Below are 21,089 nucleotides of genomic sequence, written 5' to 3'. Positions count from 1 at the left end.
GTTGATTAGATGTTTTGCCAACTTACACCCATCAAAGAATAACAATTGTGCTCTGGACAAGTCTCAAATTCCAGACAGAAAAGTCACACTGATGTCGAGAAGTGGGCAAACTTTTCAGGTTCATACATCATTTAGATACATATTATTTGCAGCAGTGAAAGTACATCGTAAGGATTGATTAATAAAGTGATTTATCCTTCACTGCAGAGATAAGCAGAGTAAAGTTATTGCTTTCAAACTGCAGTCCAAGTGAAAGATAGCATCCTTTCACTGAAGCCTAAGATACTAATGCAGAAGAATTTGATGAAAATTTCTCTCACTACTCCCGATGAGGGGGCAACATGAAATGGGTTTGTAGCAGCTTTGCTACTGTTGTTTTTTCAATGTATTTATGTTTTTCTGATAAATTTACAGCACCCAATTTTTTTTCCAATTAGGGGACAATTTAGAGTGGCCAATCCAGGTTTGCATATGTGTCTATCAATAGAATTTTGTTTCCCTAATTGCAAATAGTACAATATTGGCCCATAACCTCCTGCATCATTCACGTGTTAAGTCGCTTGTGTGCCACGGCATGACGACCTGCAAGTGTGGCCGTTCAGGCATGCACGCTGGACACGTGTGGTGTTTAAACTCTCGTCTGGTTTTTTTGTCCGCTTGTAGCCCTGGCTGCGGAATAAGAAATCCAGCCGTAGCGCGAACTCAGGCCACTTACCCGGATATTTACTCAGACAGAAATTTTTCAGTCGAGCAGGAGACATGGGATGACATTTTTTTGGTAGGTTATTATTTAATATTATTAGTGCTTAGCATTCATAAGTACGTTTAAAATGCAAATAAAATGAGAGGAAGTTATATTTTTTTAAACTTTAGTTTGTCATGAGGTTGTTAATTCCATTAAAAGGGTACTTCACTGTATAAAGTGAGTTCGAAGTCACAGAAGGTGAAATAATGATCTAATCCTAGCCTTTGGTTTTGTCATGAGAATGCTAATTCCATTAAAGGAAGTAGAATGCGGTGATCACTCGCTAACAGGTATGATTGTCCACCTACGATACTCTGTGTTACTCGTCACGGGTTCTGTGGGTCCTTGCGTGGCTGATGAATCCGATCCGAGAGCCACATCTTCAATCACTCACTTGGCAGGAGATTCCAAAAGGTGGGATTGGTCCTTGGATTCTAAGTCGTGGGTATTCCGTTCTCAGCCTCCTTTCTCGGGCCTCCTCTTGCCGTCGGGTGTTCTCGAACAATTGTGACCCTTCAGTCATGAGGTTCCTCCAAGTAGGTCTCTTCTGAGCAAAGATGACCCCGGCATCGACGTCTATGTTCCATTTCTTTAGGCAAGCCTACAAGGTGTCTTTGAAGAGCTTCCTTTGTCCTCCTCTTGTTCGGGATCCTTCCTTGAGCTGGGTAAAGAAGATTTGCTTTGGTAGTCAGGTCTCCGACATTCTAAGCATATGGATGGCGCAGCAGAGTTGGTTTTCGATGATGATGGCCTCGATCCTGGTGCTATTGACTCTTTCAAGGATCCAGCTGCGTCAGGTCTCAACTCTTCCAATGGGTAGATGTCATCCACGACTAGTGGGTGGCTGGCGTTTCAGTGCAGCGCTGGGGGAGATTAACACTGTTAGAGATGCCTTCTTTGAGGTGAGATTTTAAATTGAGGAGACCCCATCTTGCCCTTGGGTGGAAGTCAAACCCTATTTCGAAGCAGAGGAAATCTTTCCAGTGCCCTGGCCAATATTTATTCCACAACCAACATGGAAGGTTGATTAATTGGTCACTACCTCATTGCTGTTTGAGGAACCATGCTGTTTGTAAATTAGCTGCCATTTTTCCTACATTACAATATGCTTCTTTGGCTGTGAAGCATTGTGGGGCATCCTGAGGCAGTGAAAGGCACTACATAAATGCAACTTCTTTTAAACCTTTCTTTAATGTCTGACCCAATACTTGACGAAGTAGCTACGCTCCGGAGCTCATGATTCAAATTAAACTTGTTGGACTTTAACCTGGTGTTGTAAGACTTCTTACTCTTCTCAAAGTCAATTAGGGTTGGGCAATAAATGCTGGCCAGCCAGCGACACCCACGTTCCATGAAGGAATAAATAAAAGAAAACAACAAGAATAATTGAATCCAGATAATTTTGCTCTTGGAACTGTACTGTGGAGTCTTAATATAAATTATTTTTTCTCATTGGTCAGCTACAGAATACTTTGTGCCTACCAGAAATTGTTTTCCTTTGGGATCCTATTTCCTGAACAGGTTTTAGGCCAGATGCCTCATGCAGCCACATGAACTGCCTCCAAGCCGGACATACTGCATGTTAATGTTGTGTTCCCTTGATACTCCAATTCCAGATGTTCACAATTGCTTGGTAAACATAGGAAGCGGCGTGTCACTGTTCCTGTACACTGCTATGCTGTGGTCTTCCAGTTTATCGTGGATAGCTGTCAACAACTAGCATCTGGGCTGGCCGGGGAGGAGGGGGAGGGGTGGTGAAGTCTTCTCTGACATGGGCCAAGATTGGGGGAGTGATGTCAGAATTTTGAAGACTTCCAGAAGTGAATTCTCGATCTTGCGAGCTTTTCCTGCACAGTTGCCACAAAGGATTCTGTGATAAATCTCCCACCATAAAGGAGCAAAACTCTTTTTGCAACCAGTTGTGCAAATATTGCATAATATCCTCTACAAATGACAAGAATTTGTGAGATCGTCTATCCCCCCTTTTCCTCCTCATCTGAAAAAACGTAACAATCCGAAACAAATAAATCTATCTATGTTATCTTAAAGTTCATATGTGAAGCATACATTTTGATTTGATTTGATTATTGTCACATGTATTAGTATAGAGTGAAAAGTATTGTTTCTTGCATGCTGTACAGACAACGCATACTGTACATAGGGAAGGAAGGAGAGACTGCAGAATGTAATGTTACCGTCACAGCAAAGATGTAGAGAAAAGATCAACTTAATACGAGGTAGGTTAATTCAAACGTCTGATGGCAGCAGGGAAGAAGCTGTTCTTGAGTTGGTTGGCACTTGACCCTTCAACCCACATTCAAAAATCTTTGTTGTGGACAGACACTACAGGTTGGAGGCGCTGTGTTAGAGGTTTGCAATTTTCAGGGTGCCGCACCATCTCCATTTCAGATTCACCTGGCCAGCTCAGTTGGCTGGACAGCTGGCTTGTGATGCAGAGCAAGGCCAACAGCGCAGGTTCAATTCCAGTGCTGGCTGAGGCCCACCTTCTCAACCTTGCTCCTGGCCTCAGGTGTAGTGATACTCAGGTTTAATCACCACCAGCCAGCTCTCCCCCCCCCCACCCCTCAAAGGGGAAAACAGCCGATGATCATCTGGGACTATGGCGACTTTTACTTTTACTCATTGATACTGGAAGAGTGTTTCAAAGGCACAGCAGATGTCAAGACATTAAATCCATGTGAAAATCAAACCAATGCATTAAAGACATATTTAAATCATCATAAGCCATTTCATTATGACAGTGGAAGTTGGCAAAAAACTTTTATACTTACTTGTCAAAAAGTTCCCAACTTGACAGCAGGATCTTCGCAAGGTTCACGAGCTAATGTATGATTCCCACAGCCTCCAGGAACCCATCTGCGTACATGAAAATACCAAAGGCATGGAAACTTGATTTTGGAACAGCCATTTAAATAGCAGACCTGACTTCACTTTAAGAGAGGATTGGGGTCACAAACTACCACGATTCCTGACCCAATAGAAATGGTGGACACTGGGAATCAGAGAGGGAATTTTAAAATGTGACCACGCATGTCTCCTATCTCGTCCTCTCATTTGTTCAGCATGGGAAAGAAAGATTCAGCCCTTACTTTCAGCAAATCCAAAAATATTAGATCAAAGAGAAATCCAAGAGTTTATCTGACTCAGTGTCCCAAGACTATCTGTTCATGTGCCTACAGGGCACACTTTCCATTTAGTAATTTACATTACTTTGGCCAATCTCAAAATCGTAACAATTTCAAGCCCTCTCTAGCACAAAATCTAGGCTCACATTCTAGATGGTACAAGGAGAGTCTTACAGTCAGAGGTGCTGCCTTTTGATTGAGATGTTAACTTGAGGCCTTATCTGGCTTCTTCTGTGAATGTAACAGATTCCATGGCACTATTTGAAGAAGAGCAGGTGTCCGGGATAATATCCATCTCCCAACCAACATAACTAAAACTGATATCATTTATTTCATTGCTATTTGTATGAGCTTGTAATGTGTAAATCGGTTGTCATATTTTGATACATTGCAATAGTGACTACAATTCACTGAATTCCTGGGCCCATGAAAATCACTGTGTAAAAACAAATCCTTGCGTAATTCCTTCATTTAATGGCAACAATGCTGAAAGGTAAATACCAAAGTACTTTTCAAATTGTTTGTTAATTCTTACACCGAGCGACACTGTTACCAAAATGACTTGTTTCTCTGTGAAGGGTGGTCAACTTTGTCTTTTCCCATACCAGCCTCCCCGAACAGGCGCCGGAATGTGGCGACTAGGGGCTTTTCACAGTAACTTCATTTGAAGCCTACTTGTGACAATAAGTGATTTTCATTTTCATTAATTCATTTTGAGATATGTATAATGTTGATTTCATTGTTCAAGATGGGTTGACTTAATCATGGAGCAATTCACTCTTGCACACTTTTGTAATTTCCACTTCCTATCTCACCACGAAAGTCATATTACAATATTTCCCACGCTTTCTTCTTCTTTTCAATTCGGGTCTTGTCCTACTGTATTTGAACTACCCACGCACGCGAGCCCGTCTGTCTGTTCTCCAGAGAGGCTCTCCCTGAATGATAATAAATCTGATTCAACAGCTGTGGGACACTCTTGGCAATTCAGTTCACAGAACTGAGAAACCATTTTACTGCATTTCAGACGTTTACACCAAAAATGAATTGGAGTCATCTACAGTCTATTCATGTCTCAATGCTGTTTGGTAATTCAACCGACTCAACATCCCAATGTGTTATTTTCTTGCTCCTCTACTGTAACTTGAGCTAGGTTTCCCTTGCAAAGAATGATAGTTGCTTAGTTAGAGATTGAGTTTGCAATCTGTTGGTGGCAGATCTATTACTTCACAGTGGGAACTATGTGCCATGGCTTGGGTTCACTTCTACTTTTCTCCATTGTAATAGTATCAATGATAGGTAGCCAGTGGGAGGAAAATCTTTAAAATAAAATCCCTGAGGCTTTGGACTGACCCGTACTCTGCTCTAGACCGTAACTCTAAGCAAGCCCGGGTCACTTAAGTTGTTGTGATCCACGTGGCTTCCAGGTTGGCAATGCCTCAATTATTAAATTATGTGCTAAATTCACCATTTGGGAGACTTTGGGTGGGATTCTCCATTCTTGAGTCTAGGTGCCGGTGGCAACGGAGTGTCTGCGGGTGATTCATGGCGGTAAAATCGGCGCGAGCCCCTCACCGATTCCGGTATCAGCGAGGGGCTATCCACCGGCGGCGCATGGAACAACCGCAGATCTGGCTGAAAATGGCCGGAGAATCGCTGGGTCCCGGTCCTCGCAGGCGCAGGGCTGACGAGCTGCACCGGTCGCGATGGAAAACACAGCGCCGGCCGTGCTGGAACCGTAACCGCCCACCCCGGGCCCACAACCCAGCCCCTGCCAACCCCCCACCACTCCCCGCAGCCCTCGCAGCAGCCCCTCGGCCAGCGGCACGGATCCTGGACGAGGGTGGCAGTGATGGGCACTGTCCACAGTCGGCACGCTGGGTTACCGACCGCTGGCACCGCACGTGACCTGCTCCATTGGGAACTCAGCCCATTAGGGGCGGGGCAATGTGGGTGGGTCGGCTGATGAGGCGCCAATGGCCTTGCGACTGTGTGCGGTGCACATCATGGAGACGCAGATTTGGAGGGGGAGGAGCATCGCAAATCGGCATCAAACCGCTGCCTGCCATGAAACCAGCATCAGAAGCCATTCTCCGCTCGATCGCCAATCCGGAATTCGGCTTCGGAATACAGAGAATCCTGCCCTATGTTCTCCCACCGGAGCTGAATTTCAACTGATTTGCGCTCCTGCTGGATGATGTGTTGGGTAGGTTGGGTCGATGTGGACTGCACTTGATGCAGTGTAGCGCGAGACAGACCTCCAACACTCGATCAGATGCAACACGATTTTATTTAACATCTAAACTACGATACATGTTCAACTGTGGGTTGACACTATGCTGACTTGACTGGAGACCTGATACTAGCCTAACCAGACTTACTAGCTACCACATGGTGTTTGCACTGGCCAGCTCACTAACTCTGACTATCCCAGAGGCTGGGTCCCGAGAGAGCGGGAAAACTGGTGCCCTCTGGCTTTATAGTGGTCACGTCCTGTATGGTGATTGGCTGCTCTGTTCTGTGTGCTTACTGGTCATCCTGTGCGTCAATCATAGAATCATAGAATCATAGAATCATAGAAGTTTACAGCATGGAAACAGGCCCTTCGGCCCAACCAGTCCATGCCGCCCAGTTTTTACCATTAAGGTAGTCCCAGTTGCCCGCACTTGGCCCATAACCCTCTATACCCATCTTACCCATGTAACTATCTAAATGTTTTTTAAAAGACACAATTGTACCCGCCTCTACTACTACCTCTGGCAGCCCATTCCAGAGACTCACTACCCTCTGAGTGAAGAAATTGCCCCTCTGGGCCCTTCTGAATCTCTCCCCTCTCACCTTAAACCTATGCCCTCTAGTTTTAGACTCCCCTACCTTTGGGAAAAGATGTTGACTATCTACCTTATCTATGCCCCTCATTATTTTATAGACCTCTATAAGATCACCCCTAAGCCTCCTACGCTCCAAGGAAAAAAGTCCCAGTCTATCCAGCCTCTCCTTATAACTCAAACCATCAAGTCCCGGCAACATCCTAGTAAACCTTTTCTGCACTCTTTCCAGTTTAATAATATCCTTTCTATAATAGGGTGACCAGAACTGCACACAGTATTCCAAGTGTGGCCGTACCAATGTTTTGTACAACTTCAACAAGACGTCCCAACTCCTGTATTCAATGTTCTGACCAATGAAACCAAGCATGCCGAATGCCTTCTTCACCACCCTGTCCACCTGCGACTCCACCTTCAAGGAGCTATGAACCTGTACTCCTAGATCTTTTTGTTCTATAACTCTCCCCAACGCCATACCATTAACTGAGTAGGTCCTGGCCTGATTCGATCTGCCAAAATGCATCACCTCACATTTATCTAAATTAAACTCCATCTGCCATTCGTCGGCCCACTGGCCTAATTGATCAAGATCCCGTTGCAATCCTAGATAACCTTCTTCACTATCCACTGTGCCACCAATCTTGGTGTCATCTGCAAACTTACTAACCATGCCTCCTAAATTCTCATCCAAATCATTAATATAAATCACAAATAACAGTGGACCCAGCACCGATCCCTGAGGCACACCACTGGTCACAGGCCTCCAGTTTGAAAAACAACCCTCGTCCAGCCAATTTTGAATCCAATTGGCAACCTCACCCTGGATCCCGTGAGCTTTAACCTTCTGCAACAACCTACCATGCGGTACCTTGTCAAAGGCTTTGCTAAAGTCCATGTAGACAACGTCTACTGCACTGCCCTCATCTACCTTCTTGGTCACCCCCTCAAAAAACTCAATCAAATTTGTGAGACATAATTTTCCACGCACAAAGCCATGCTGACTGCCCCAAATCAGTCCTTGCCTCTCTAAATGCTTGTAGATCCTGTCTCTCAGGATACCTTCTAGCAACTTACCTACTACAGACGTTAGGCTCACCGGTCTGTAGTTCCCAGGCTTTTCCCTGCTGCCCTTCTTAAACAAGGGCACAACATTCGCCACTCTCCAATCTTCAGGCACCTCACCTGTGGCTGCCGATGATTCAAATATCTCTGTTAGGGGACCCGCAATTTCCTCCCTAGCCTCCCACAACATCCTGGGATACATTTCATCAGGTCCCGGGAATTTATCTACCTTGATGCGCTTTAAGACTTCCAGCACCTCCTCCTCTGTAATATGCACACTTCTCAAGACATCACTATTTATTTCCCTTAGTTTCCTAACATCCATGCCTTTCTCCACCGTGAATACCGATGAGAAATATTCATTCAGGATCTCACACAACTCTTGTGGCTCTGCACATAGATGCCCTTGTTGATCCTTAAGAGGCCCTACTCTGTCCCTAGTTACTCTTTTCCCCTTTATGTATTTGTAGAATCTCTTTGGATTCTCCCTTGCATTATTTGCCAAAGCAATTTCATGTCCCTTTTTTGCCCTCCTGATTTCCCTCTTAACTCTATTTCGACAATCTCTATACTCTTCAAGGGATCCACTTGATCCCAGTTGCTTATGTACGTCATATGCCTCCTTCTTCTTTTTGACCAGAGTCTCAATATCTCGAGTCATCCAGGGTTCCCTACTTCTACCAGCCTTGCCCTTCACTCTAAAGGGAATGTGCTTACCCTGCACCCTGGTTAACACATTTTTAAAAGCCTCCCATTTACCAGCCGTCCCTTTGCCTGCCAACAGTCTCCCCTAATCTACCTCTGCAAGTTCCTGTCTGATACCATCAAAATTGGCCTTGCCCCAATTAAGAATTTTAACTCTTGGGCCAGACCTATCATTCTCCATAGCTATCTTAAAACTAATGGAGTCATGGTCACTTGTCCCAAAGTGATCTCTCACTAGCACTTCTGTCACTTGCCCTTCCTTATTTCCCAAGACGAGGTCAGGTTTTGCCCCCTCTCTAGTCGGTCCATCCACATACTGAATGAGAAATTCCTCCTGAATACACTCAACAAATTTCCCTCCATCCAAGCCGCTAATGCTATGGCTGTCCCAGTCAATGTTGGGAAAGTTAAAGTCCCCTACTACTACCACCCTATTATTCTTGCAGCTATCTGTAATCTCCTTACATATTTGCTCCTCAATTTCCCGCTGACTATTTGGGGGCCTGTAGTACAGTCCTACCAAGGTGATCTCTCCCTTCTTATTTTTCAGTTCCACCCATATAGACTCAGTGGGCGAACCCTCGGATATATCCCCTCTAAGTACTGCCGTGATGTTCTCCCTAATCAAAAACGCCACTCCCCCTCCTCTCTTACCTCCTGTTCTATCCTTTCTATAGCATCTGTACCCCGGAACATTGAGCTGCCAGTCCTGCCCCTCCCTTAGCCATGTTTCAGTCATAGCTATAATATCCCAGTCCCATGTGCCCGTCCATGCCCTGAGTTCATCCGCTTTGCCCGTCAGGCCCCTTGCATTGAAATAAATGCAGTTTAATGTAGACCTTCCTTGCTCTCTGCCCTGCTTTCTCTGGTCATGCTTTACACACTCTTCCTTCCTGCCTTTTGTTTCTGTCCCCACTGACCTCCTACATCGGTTCCCATCCCCCTGCCACATTAGTTTAAACCCTCCCCAACTGCACTAGCAAACACACCCCCGAGAACATTGGTTCCGGTCCCACCCAGATGCAGACCGTCCGATTTGTACAGGTCCCACCTCCCCCAGAACCGGTCCCAATGTCCCAGGAATTTGAAACCCTCCCTCTTGCACCATCTCTCAAGCCACATATTCATCCTAGCTATCCTGTCATTCCTACTCTGACTATCACATGGCACTGGTAGCAATCCTGAGATTACTACCTTTGAGGTCCTACTTTTTAGTTTAACTCCTAACTCCCTAAATTCAGCTTGTAGGACCTCATCCCGTTTTTTACCTATATCGTTGGTGCCTATATGCACCACGACAGCTGGCTGTTCACCCTCCCCCTCCAGCCGCTCCGAGACATCCTTGACCCTTGCACCAGGGAGGCAACATACCAACCTGGATTCTCGTTTGTGTCCACAGAAACGCCTGTCTATTCCCCTTACAATTGAATCCCCTATCACTATAGCTCTGCCACTCTTTTTCCCGCCCTTCTGTGCAGCAGAGCCAGCCACGGTGCCATGAACCTGGCTGCTGCCACCTTCCCCTGGTGAGCCATCTCCCCCAACAGTTTCCAAAACGGTAAATCTGTTTTGGAGGGAGATGACCGCAGGGGATCCCTGCACTGCCTTCCTACTCTTCCTCTGTCTGTTGGTCACCCATTCCCTATCTGCCTCAGTAATTTTAATCTGCGGTGTGACCAACTCACTGAATGTGCTATCCACAACTTCCTCAGCATCGCGGATGCTCCAAAGTGAGTCCATCCGCAGCTCCAGAGCCGTCAAGCGGTCTAACAGGAGCTGCAGTTGGACACACTTCTTGCAGATGAAGGAGTCAGGGACACCAGAAGGGTCCCTGACTTGCCACATCTCACAAGAGGAGCATGACATGGGTCTGAGCTCTCCTGCCATGACTTAAACCTAAAGTTAAATTTGAACTACACTACACAGCTAAGAGAAAGTCAAAGAGAGAGAAATCACTTACCAGTTACAAGCCAATCACTTACCTGCTGGCTGTGATGTAATTGCTCCCGAGGCTCCCTCACAGGTCTGCTTCTCTGCACCTCCTTAAGATGAGCACCAAATTCCCTTAACTAGTTGTCTCGCACAAAGACTCCCGAGAGACGAATAGTGGTGAAGTCGATGAGGCTTTATTAAGCGTGACTTGTTCCCCGCAGTTCAGTAACAGACTGGCCTGCGGGGGCGAACTCCTGGTTCTTATACTCCGCCTTCAGGGCGGAGCTAGAGGTCAACAGCCAACCAGGACCCGGGATCTGTCAGCCAATGACATCACGGCTTCACAGTCCCACATGACCCCTAATGCATACTACCACACTAGTTAATTAATTTACTTAATTAATTGGATTTTTTTTGGGGGGGGGGGAAACTCAGCCCCAAACACCAAACTCCAAAAAACAAACACAGCCCTCACTCACCTCTTACCCGAACTCAGCCTTACCCAAACTTAGATACACTCTGTTTGCCTCCAGCACTCTGTTTCTATAGGCACTTCAGCCACACCTTTTGTATCCTTCCTGATTTACAGTCAGCCAATAGGCCTGCTCCCGAAACTAATCTCCCGAAACTAACAGCTGACCTGCAAGGTAAGGAAGTGGTTAATCAGTACTTACCTCACCCACGCCGCGACCTTTTAATCTGTCCCCTCTGCCTCGCAGCTCCCGCGCTTTTCCAAACTCCCGCGCTATTTCCAAGGTCCCGGCTCCCTCTCTCGCCCGAACAGCTGACCTGCAAGGTAAGGAAGTGGTTAATCAGTACTTACCTCACCCACGCCGCAACCTTTTAATCTGTCCCCTCTGCCTCGCAGCTCCCGCGCTTTTTCAAACTCCCTGACACTGCCTGTCTGCACTCCATTATATGCATAGATGTATATTATGACATCTCCACCCCTTTTTTTTTGTATTGTGTGTGTTGAGATAGTAAATATTAAGGTGCATGTGCGTGTGGATGTGTATATGTGCGTGAATGTGGTATCCCTATATACAGAATGTGCTAAAATGACCTTATGTACACAGGAAGGTGTCACTAGTGCAGATATAGGGCAGATGAAACGGTAAAAAACGATATTTACAGAGGTCAAAACGATAAGGTAACACAGTTGTGCAAATGGTCAGTCTATAAGTTTAGTCTCTGCGGCGGGTGCCGAATTCTGGTTGACCGCCTCAAGGGTGGATCAGGGGCCGCCTGCACTTGGATAGGCGGGACCAATGCGGTGATCGCAGAGGTCGGCAGGATTGCTGGTAGATCGGTGGCCTCGTGGTAGGACACGTCCAGAGGAAGCATTGTGTGAGGCGGGACATCATGGTTAGGTGGTGGGCGTGGAACTCTGCGCAGCGCCCGTCTGTTGCGTCGTAGGAAGGAGCCACCAGCCATGCGGATAAGGAATGATCTCAGGGCCACTTGCTTGACCACCACAGCTGTGGCGGACCAGCCACCGTCAGGCAACTGCACACGAACACGATCAGCTCGGGGAGATCCGTGGTAAGAGCATCGTATGCTGATTTCTGTTGGGCCCGAGACGGCTGTATCTTTTGTATGACCATGAGGTGGTCAAGGTCTGGAACATGGATGGCTGGAACCGTGGTCCGCAGAGTGCGATTCATGAGCATCTGCGCCGGAGACAACCCAGTGGACAGCGGGGATGCTCGGTATGCCAGCAGCGCCAGGTTGATGTCGGAGCCTGAGTCTGCAGCCTTGCATAGTAATCTCTTGACAATATGGACCCCTTTTTCGGCCGTCCCGTTTGACTGCGGTTAGTGGGGTCTGGAGGTTACGTGACGAAAGTTGTATAGGTGGGCAAAATCAGACCATTCCTGGCTGTAGAAACAGGGACCGTTGTCACTCATCACTGTGAGCGGTATCCCATGCCTGGAAAACGTTTCTTTGCATGCTTTATTCACCGCCTTCGACGTGAGGTCGGACAGTTTCACCACTTCAGGGTAATTGGAGAAGTAGTCGACCAGGAGGATATAGTCACGCCCCTTGGCGTGGAAAAGGTCGGCACCGACTTTGGACCATGGGGAGGTCACTATCTCATGTTGCTGCAGAGTTTCTTTGGGTTGAGCTGGCTGAAATTTCCGACATGTGGGACAGTTGAGGACCGTGTTGGCAATGTCCTGGCTGATGCCCGGCCAGTAGACTGCCTCTCGAGGTCTGCGTCGACATTTCTCGACCCCCAGGTGACCTGCATGGAGTTGGCCGAGCACCATAGCTCGCATGCTCTGCGGAATCACAATCCTATTGAGCTTCATGAGGATGCCGTCCAACACCGTCAGGTCATCCTTGATGTTGTAAAACTGGGGACACTGTCCCTTCTGCCAGCCATTCATGAGGTGCTGCATCACATGCTGTAGCAGAGGATCCTTGGCCGTTTCCTCACGAATTTGGATGACTCTCTCATCAGTGGCCGGAAGGTTGGAGGCACACAATTGCACCTGCGCATCGATTTGGCAGACAAAGTCAGTTTGTTCACACGGTGTGGTGATAGACCTGGAAAGGGCATCTGCAACAATGAGTTCTTTGCCTGGCGTGTAGACAAGTTCAAAGTCATAGCGGCGTAGCTTGAGAAGGATTTGTTGTAACCGAGGCGTCATGTCATTCAAATCCTTCTGGATTATGTGGACTAATGGCCTGTGGTCCGTCTCAACCGTGAATTTTGGGAGGCCATACACATAGTCATGAAATTTGTCGATTCCCATTGGGAGGCCCAGGCATTCCTTCGCAATCTGAGCATACCATTGCTCAGTGGGCGTCATGGCTCTGGAGGCATACGCAACTGGGGCCCATGAGGAGGAGTCATCCTGTTGGAGGAGCACCGCCCCAATACCGTCCTGGCTCGCGTCAGTGGATATTTTTGTCTCTTTGGTAGGGTCGAAGAATTCCAGAACCGGGGCTGTGGTGAGTTTTGCCCTCAGCTCACGCCATTCGTTCTCATGAGCGGGCAGCCACTGAAATTCCGTCGACTTTTTGACGAGATGGCGGAGGGCTGTGGTGTGTGCCACCATGTTGGGAATGAACTTCCCCGAGGAAGTTGACCATCACTAGAAAGCGGAGGACCGCCTTCTTGTCCTCTGGGGTCTTCATGGCGTTGATCACTGAGACATTGGCAGCATCTGGCCGTACACCTTGGTGCGAGATGTGGTCACCAAGGAATTTGATTTCTGATTGGCCGAACGAGCACTTGGCTCTGTTGAGTCGGAGGCCATGCTCATGGATTCTGTGGAATACCTGCTTGAGGTGATCGATGTGTTCTTGAGGAGTTGTGGACCAGATTATTACATCGTCAGCATACACGCGCACCCCCTCGATACCCTCCATCATCTGTTCCATGATGCGGTGAAATACCTCTGAGGCAGAGATGATGCCAAATGGCATCCGGTTGTAGCAGTAGCGACCGAACGGGGTATTGAATGTGCACAGCGTGCGACTGGATGCATCCAGCTGTATTTGCCAGAACCCCTTGGAGGCGTCCAGCTTCGTAAAGAGTTTGGCATGAGCCATCTCGCTGGTCAACTCCTCTCGTTTTGGTATCGGGTAATGTTCCCTCATGATGTTGCGGTTTAAATCCTTGGGGTCAATGTAAATTCGAAGCTCTCCTGACGGCTTCTTGATGCAGACCATGGAGCTGACCCAGCCCGCGGGTTCTGTGACCCTTGATATGATGCCCTGGTCCTGGAGGTCCTGTAACTGCTGCTTGAGGCGGTCCTTGAGGGGTGCCGGCAACCGATGTGGTGCGTGGATCACAGGGGTGGCGTTTGGTTTGAGCAGGATTTTGTATCGGTATGGGAGTGTGCCCATTCCGTCGAACACGCTGTGGTACTGCATGATGATGTCATCAATTTCAGCCTGGAAGTTCTCATCAGGTGAGGCCGTCGCCTGTGAGGATGACATGGTGTGGACTCGCTGAACCAAGTTCAGGAGTTTGCAGGCCCGAGCACCGAGCAGGGATGCTCTGTGAGGTCCCATGATCTCAAATCGCAGTGTCGCTTTAAATGACTTATTGGAAACTCCGAGTTGGCATGAGCCACTGGCAGATATGGCATTGCCATTGTAGTCAAGGAGCTGGCAGGCCGGTGGAAGAATGCTTGGTCTGACGCGGATGGTGTCGAGCTCGGATTTGGAGATGAGGTTCGCCGATGCGCCGGTGTCCAGTTTGAACTGGATGCGAGCCTTGTTGACTGTGAGGACAGCACACCATTCGTTATTGGGATCCACGCTGAGGATCGGAAGGTTCTTCGCTGTCTTGGAGAAAGGCAGCGCATGCTTCGTAATGATGCCCACCTGGTATGGAGATTTGAGGCATGCAGCATCAGGATCTGTTGGGCTGGCAGGGTTGGTGTCTGGCATGGCCTGCTGTATTGAACGGATGCTTCTGCGCCGCGGCTGGGATCACTGGATGCTGGGTAGTGGATCAGATCTGCAAAGGGCTGCGTAGTGACCAAGCTTGCCACACTGTAGACACCGTCGTGATTTTGCCAGATATTGCCGCTTTAAATGGGCGGAGCCACAATTCGGACACGTCATGACGCCAACGTCAGCGCGTTCGGTGCGTCATCGCGCATGTGCAGTGCGGTCGAACGACGTACGCATCTGCGCCTTCTGGTCGTCAGTCTCGCCGTCCCCTCGGTCGTGGCGCACATGTGCAGGGGCCCGGGAAAAGCACCCAGAATGGCCACTCTCGTCGATACTTAGGCCCTGCATTTGTGCGATGACCTGCACCCGTTCCGCCTCGTGGGAGGTTAGCTTTGCCGTTTCTGCCGCCCTGATGTGGGAGTACCGATTGTTAGCATGTTCGTGGAGAATGCACGTTTCAATGGCGATGGTGAGGGTGAACTGCTTGACTTTCAGGAGCTGCTGGCAAAGGAGTCGACCCCGAAAATGATCTGATCCTGGATCATGGAATCAGTGGTCGAGTCATAGTTACATGACTGCGCGAGGATGCGGAGATGGGTCAGAAAGGATTGAAAAGGTTCATCTTTACCCTGAAGCCTCTGCTGGAAAACGTACCGTTTAAAGCTCTCATTCACCTCAATGTCGCAGTGGCTGTCAAACTTCAGTCGGACTGTTTTAAATTTTGTCTTGTCTTCGCCTTCAGCGAATGTAAGGGAGTTGTAGATGTGGATGGCGTGGTCCCCGGCTGTGGAGAGGAATAGTGCGATCTTCCTGGCGTCCGACGCAGCCTCGAGGACGGTGGCTTCTAGATAGAGTTGGAACTTTTGTTTGAAGATCTTCCAATTTGCACCGAGGTTGCCGGCGATGCGGAGCTGCGGAGGAGGGCGGATGTTTTCCATGTCACCGGATGGCTGTTTGCTGGTCAATGCTGATTCACTCAAGGTAGGTCCGTCAATTTCCAGCATCACTCACTGGTACCATGATGTGTTGGGTAGGCTGGGTCGATGTGGACTGCACTTGATGCAGTGTAGTGAGAGGCAGACCTCCAACACTTGATAAGATGCAACACGATTTTATTTAACATCTGAACGATTATACATGTTCAACTGTGGGTTGACACTATGCTGACTTGACTGGAGACCTGATACTAGCCTAACCAGACTTACTAGTTACCACATGGTGTTTGCACTGGCCAGCTCACTAACTCTGACTGTCCCATTGGCTGGGTCCCGAGAGAGCGGGAAAACTGGTGCCCTCTAGCTTTATAGTGGTCATGTCCTGTCTGGTGATTGGCTGCTCTGTTCTGTGTGCTTACTGGTCATCCGGTGTGTCAATCACTGTCTGTCTGCACTCCATTATATACATAGATTAATATTATGACACTGGGAGCGCAGATTAGGAAACAATTCCCAATTCATAGCAATTCAAAATTATGCATGGCGAGGATTGCGCGGGATTCCCGAGGGAACCCACTACCGAACAGGGGGTTCGATAGTGGCGTCCTGCGGCTGACCACCCCCACCCGCATCACAATTCAACCCCCCACCCTTGGATTTTCTGGGTCTCTCCCCCCTTCCCCCAAGTACGGGGATGACCTGACTGCCCCCCCCCCCCCCCCACAGAGTGCTTTTAAGTATGGAGTTCCCCCCCACAGACCTACTAAATAAAGGGACACCCACACATCTCTCAAAAAAGAGACATCTGTCAGGCAGCCTCCCAGAAAAGAGACTTCTTTCAGGAAGTCTCCACCACCCCAGAAAAGAGACCCCTCTCAATTTCCAGCTGACCACTTCAAAATCACTCAAGCATGAAGTGGGGTGATTGGTAAGCACTTAACTCACTTTGAAGTGGTTGATGATGATAAATATTGTGGTTGGAACACTTCAGAGTTACTCAACTGTGAAGGAAGATGAATGAATCAACGCTGCAAACTATGTGCGTAGAAGCTGTCAATCACAGCCTAGTAAAGGAAATGAATGAATGGCTTGCAGCTCACAGATGTGAACAAAGAACATGACAGCACAGAATCTGGCCCTTTTGCCCTCTAAACTAAAACCTTCTGCTCTTCTAAGTTCCGTATCCCTCTATTCCCATCCTGTTCCTTTATTCGTCAAGATGTCTCTTAAACATCACTATTGTATCTAAAGGCCTGCCACTCATGAATCAGCTGCTACAGCCATATCAGACATGCCCAGGGTGTATGTTGGAAGCAACATACACCCTGCACATAGTCCATCGTCTCCCAAGATGCCAATATTAATCCTCACATCCAAATCCCTCCATAGTCTCATCCTTCTTTACCCCTTCAGCCTTACACTCTCTGTGCTCTTCCAATTGCATCTCCGCACACCCCAACTTTCATGACTCCACCATTTGTGACTGTGCCTTAAGCTGCCTATAACCCAAGTTCTGTAATTTCCTCCCTAAACCTCTCTCCACGTCTTGAAAATGCATTTTAAAACTTGGTTCTTTGACCAAGCTGCTAATTATCTGACCCAATAATGTGTAATGCCCAGAATGGGATACAATATTCCAGGCCTGAGGCCTAACCAGTATGTTATAGCCCCAGGAGAGGTCGCGGGATAGGAACAATTAGGTTTCCCCTGCCCTCTGGGGAATATGAACTTCCCCAGTGACGGGGTGGGGTGTCCCCTTAACAGGTGCAGCCCCTCTAATATAAAAACCCATACTTGGGTGCAGGTTGGGGAAGGAGACCTTCCAGGGAGTGGTAGTATTTGACTATAACTAGTAATAAACCTCTGTGTACTCTAAACTACTGTTTATGTGTGGCTGCTTTCCTTGGATCTAACTCTGGTGACAAGGGTGGGCTGGAGTTGCCATCGACACCAGTTGCTACGCGCCTGGTCTACCTCGACTAGGCCTTGTCAGGCCCCATTGGAAGCCATCACCATGCTGCATTTCGGGAAGTTAGAGCCATTCAATGCAGGTACGGATAACTGGGGACAGTAAATAGAGAGGATGTGGTTCTTCTTCCTCACAAACGCAATTATTGCCGACAAGCGCCAAACTGTTACCTTGCTGATAGCTTGTGGGGGGAGGGGGGGATGCCCAATTACAGCGTTATATAAAGCTTAACCCACCCAGACCCTCTGGACACCCACTCATTCACCTCCCTGGTAGCCTTGGTGGGGGAACATTTCGACTGAAAGCCGCCACTGATAGTGTACCATTTTTGATTCCACACAGCCGTTCAGGGTGAAGGCATCAGAAACTCTTTGGCTTACCTCAGTGTGCTGAATGGTTACTGTACCCTTAACACCATGTAGGTGATGCCCCTTTAAGACCGTGTTTGGGACCCTGGGGAACTCCGCCTCCGGCTCCGCCCACCAGGTAGCTGTATATAAGGTGACGCCCTGTAGGTGGCACTCAGTAAGCACACGTCTCGGTCACTGACTAGTTCTCGGCTTATTAAAGCCTTAATTTACTGTTCTACACTCTTGTGTCGTTATTTGAGGGTACCACACTCAGGAAACTAGCTGAGACCTGAGAGTTTGGCCAAGCCCAGGGCGAAACGTTATGCAATCGGTTAGGATGTGGGATCCGCGATGCGGCCAGGCAAAGAAAACTACTAGCCGAAGATCGTTTAGACCTCGAGAAGAGCAGTAATTGCGGTATCCCAGGAAAGCACCGAACAGGGAGTTCAGGAACGCCAGGGGATGGCGGTGCTCAGTCCAGGACACCGAAACAGACCCTGTGCACAGCCTGCTAGAACCGAAGAACCCCTTCCCCAGCATTGGGACACCTACAAGCAAGGGGTGAGACACCGGAATAGGCCCTGGAAAAATTGCCAAACTTCTTCCCTTAACCAGGGGGACCGGGAATATAATTACCAGACGGCAGTGGTTACAGTGGGATGCAGGGATCTGGGGCACAGCAGGCCCTGTGAGGAGCCACCCACCCACCGCACTGCCAGGCGTGACCATCCCATTCATGACGGACCCCATACGTGGAGGACGATGACGACCAGTACCAAGGACTATATTGTGTGGCTGCACCAAGAATCGCGGCCATTCAAATCTCGGCCACACCACCCACATAGAACTCAATACAGGGGCTGCCATGTCTGTATTTAGCCTACATACTTTCAACCGCATACGATCCGGGATTGTGGGCACGACCATATCCCCATTGAATATAGCCACCAGTCAACAAATTTACCACTGGTTGTTGCACATGGGAGTGGGCCGAGCCTATAGGGCATGACTGGCTCCGCCGATACCTTCGCTTGGACTGGCAGAGGGTTTGCAAAATGCACCCACATGGCTCCGAAGGCCTATTGGCCAGATTTCCAACCGCATTCCAGGAAGTTTTGGAGACCATCAGGCGAGTCGCAGCCCGAAAAAGCATGGATCCCATGGCCCTGCCGTACTATTTCAGCGCCCGCCCTGTTCCATATGTCTTGCGTCCAAAGATAGATGTGGAGTTGGATCACATGGAGAAGATGGGGACCAGAAGACCAGTACAATAAACCTCTTTGTGCTCTAAACTACTGTTTGGATTCGGGTTTGTTTATTGTCATGTGAACTGGGGTACAGTGAAAAGTATTGTTCGGCGTGCAGCTCAGACTGATCATTCTGGACATGAAAAGAAAATACATAGAACATAGAAAAATACAGCACAGAACAGGCCCTTCGGCCCACAATGTTGTGCCGAACCTTTGTCCCAGATTAATCATAGATTATCATAGAATTTACAGTGCAGAAGGAGGCCATTCGGCCCATCGAGTCTGCACCAGCTCTTGGAAAGAGCACCCTACCAAGGTCAACACCTCCACCCTATCCCCATAACCCAGTAACCCGACCGAACACTAAGGGCAATTTTGGACACTAAGGGCAATTTAGCATGGCCAATCCACCTAACCTGCACATCTTTGGACTGTGGGAGGAAACCGGAGCACCCGAAGGAAACCCACGCACACACGGGGAGGATGTGCAGACTCCTCACAGACAATGGCCAAAGCCGGAATCGAACCTGGGACCCTGGAGCTGTGAAGCAATTGTGCTATCCACAATGCTACCGTGCTGCCCTTAAGAACAAATTAATCTACACTATATCATTCTACCGTAATCCATCTACCTATCCAATAGCCGCTTGAAGGTCCCTAATGTTTCCGACTCAACTACTTCCACAGGCAGTGCATTCCATGCCCCCACTACTCTGGGCAAAGAACCTACCTCTGACATCCCCCCTATATCTTCCACCATTGACCTTAATTCACATAATAGGGCAAACATAAAATTCACAATGTAAATACATTGACACATCGGGTGAAGCATTCAGGAGTGTAGTACTGCTCAGTAGAGAAGATGTGTGAAGAGATCAGTCCATACGAGGGTGGTTTAGGAGTCCGATAACAGCGGGGAAGAAGCTATTTTTGAGTCTGTTCGTGCGTGTTCTCAGACTTTTGTATCTCCTGTCCGAGGGAAGAAGTTGGAAGAGTGAGTCAGCCAGATGGGAGGGGTCTTTGATTATGCGCGGCTGCTTACCTCGGATCTAATGCAGTTCTGTATGAAACTTTACCAGAGCTCAGCTTGCTTTTTATAATTCTATTTTTGAGGCCCGGTCTCCCACGAGCTTTTTAAGTACCTTATTAAACGGCCTCCTTCACAGATTTGAGTGTGTGCAACCTCAAGCAGGGTAGCCAAACATTCCTTATTTTCCAGGATAGTCCCAAATTTGTGGCCACTGTCCTGTGCGGCGGTCGGGATCCCATTTGTCTTAAGGGTTTGGGTCCTTTGAATCTTCCGCACGTGCGCAGTACCGGCTCTCCATCTGCTTGTGCACTCTCACAGCCTTAGCAGAATTAACCCTCCTCTGCTGTCACAGCTCTGGCAGCGCACTACCCCCCCCCCCCCCCCCCCCCTAGCGTAATGGACCCAATGGAGTGTCTCGGCTGTGGGAGCTGGTCACCCTGCTGCCCTCGAGGTCTTCCTGTTTGTGCGCCCGGCTTGAAATTGTACCTTTTGTTGAGGGAAAGGGAGAAACTGGAGGAAGAGAAATTACATTTAATTTCACATTGTTGCTGCTCAGATCACGTTCTCGGGGGTTATCACATGACACGAGCACAGACCTGCTGCCTGGAGAGCAAACACTGTGCCCTTGAGTGACAAGTGCAGAAGGCGAACAGCTGCTGAAAATGATACTTAAATCACAGGTTCGAAAAAAGTGAATTGAATTAAAAGCATTAGAATCACATTG

The 21,089-nt window shown here is 48.4% G+C and overlaps 1 long non-coding RNA gene across 2 annotated transcripts in view; it reads right to left on the bottom strand.

The window, feature by feature from the left end:
* The window catches only part of LOC140389280 (uncharacterized), a 36,575-nt gene extending 15,892 nt beyond the window's left edge, over window positions 1-20,683 (bottom strand). The window contains exons 1-3 of one of the 2 annotated variants that reach the window (XR_011934318.1): window positions 20,378-20,683; window positions 11,093-11,207; window positions 3,538-3,622 (exon numbers count right to left, since the gene is read on the bottom strand). This is a non-coding gene — a long non-coding RNA (uncharacterized lncRNA). The remainder of the gene's footprint in view (window positions 1-3,537; window positions 3,623-11,092; window positions 11,208-20,377) is intronic. The other variant, XR_011934317.1, reaches the window with a different exon arrangement.
* Window positions 20,684-21,089: the final 406 nt, after the last annotated feature.

The sequence above is a fragment of the Scyliorhinus torazame genome, chromosome 14 (genome assembly GCF_047496885.1).
Source record: "Scyliorhinus torazame isolate Kashiwa2021f chromosome 14, sScyTor2.1, whole genome shotgun sequence".
NCBI lineage: Eukaryota > Metazoa > Chordata > Chondrichthyes > Carcharhiniformes > Scyliorhinidae > Scyliorhinus > Scyliorhinus torazame.
This window is presented reverse-complemented; position numbering and strand designations above follow the sequence as displayed.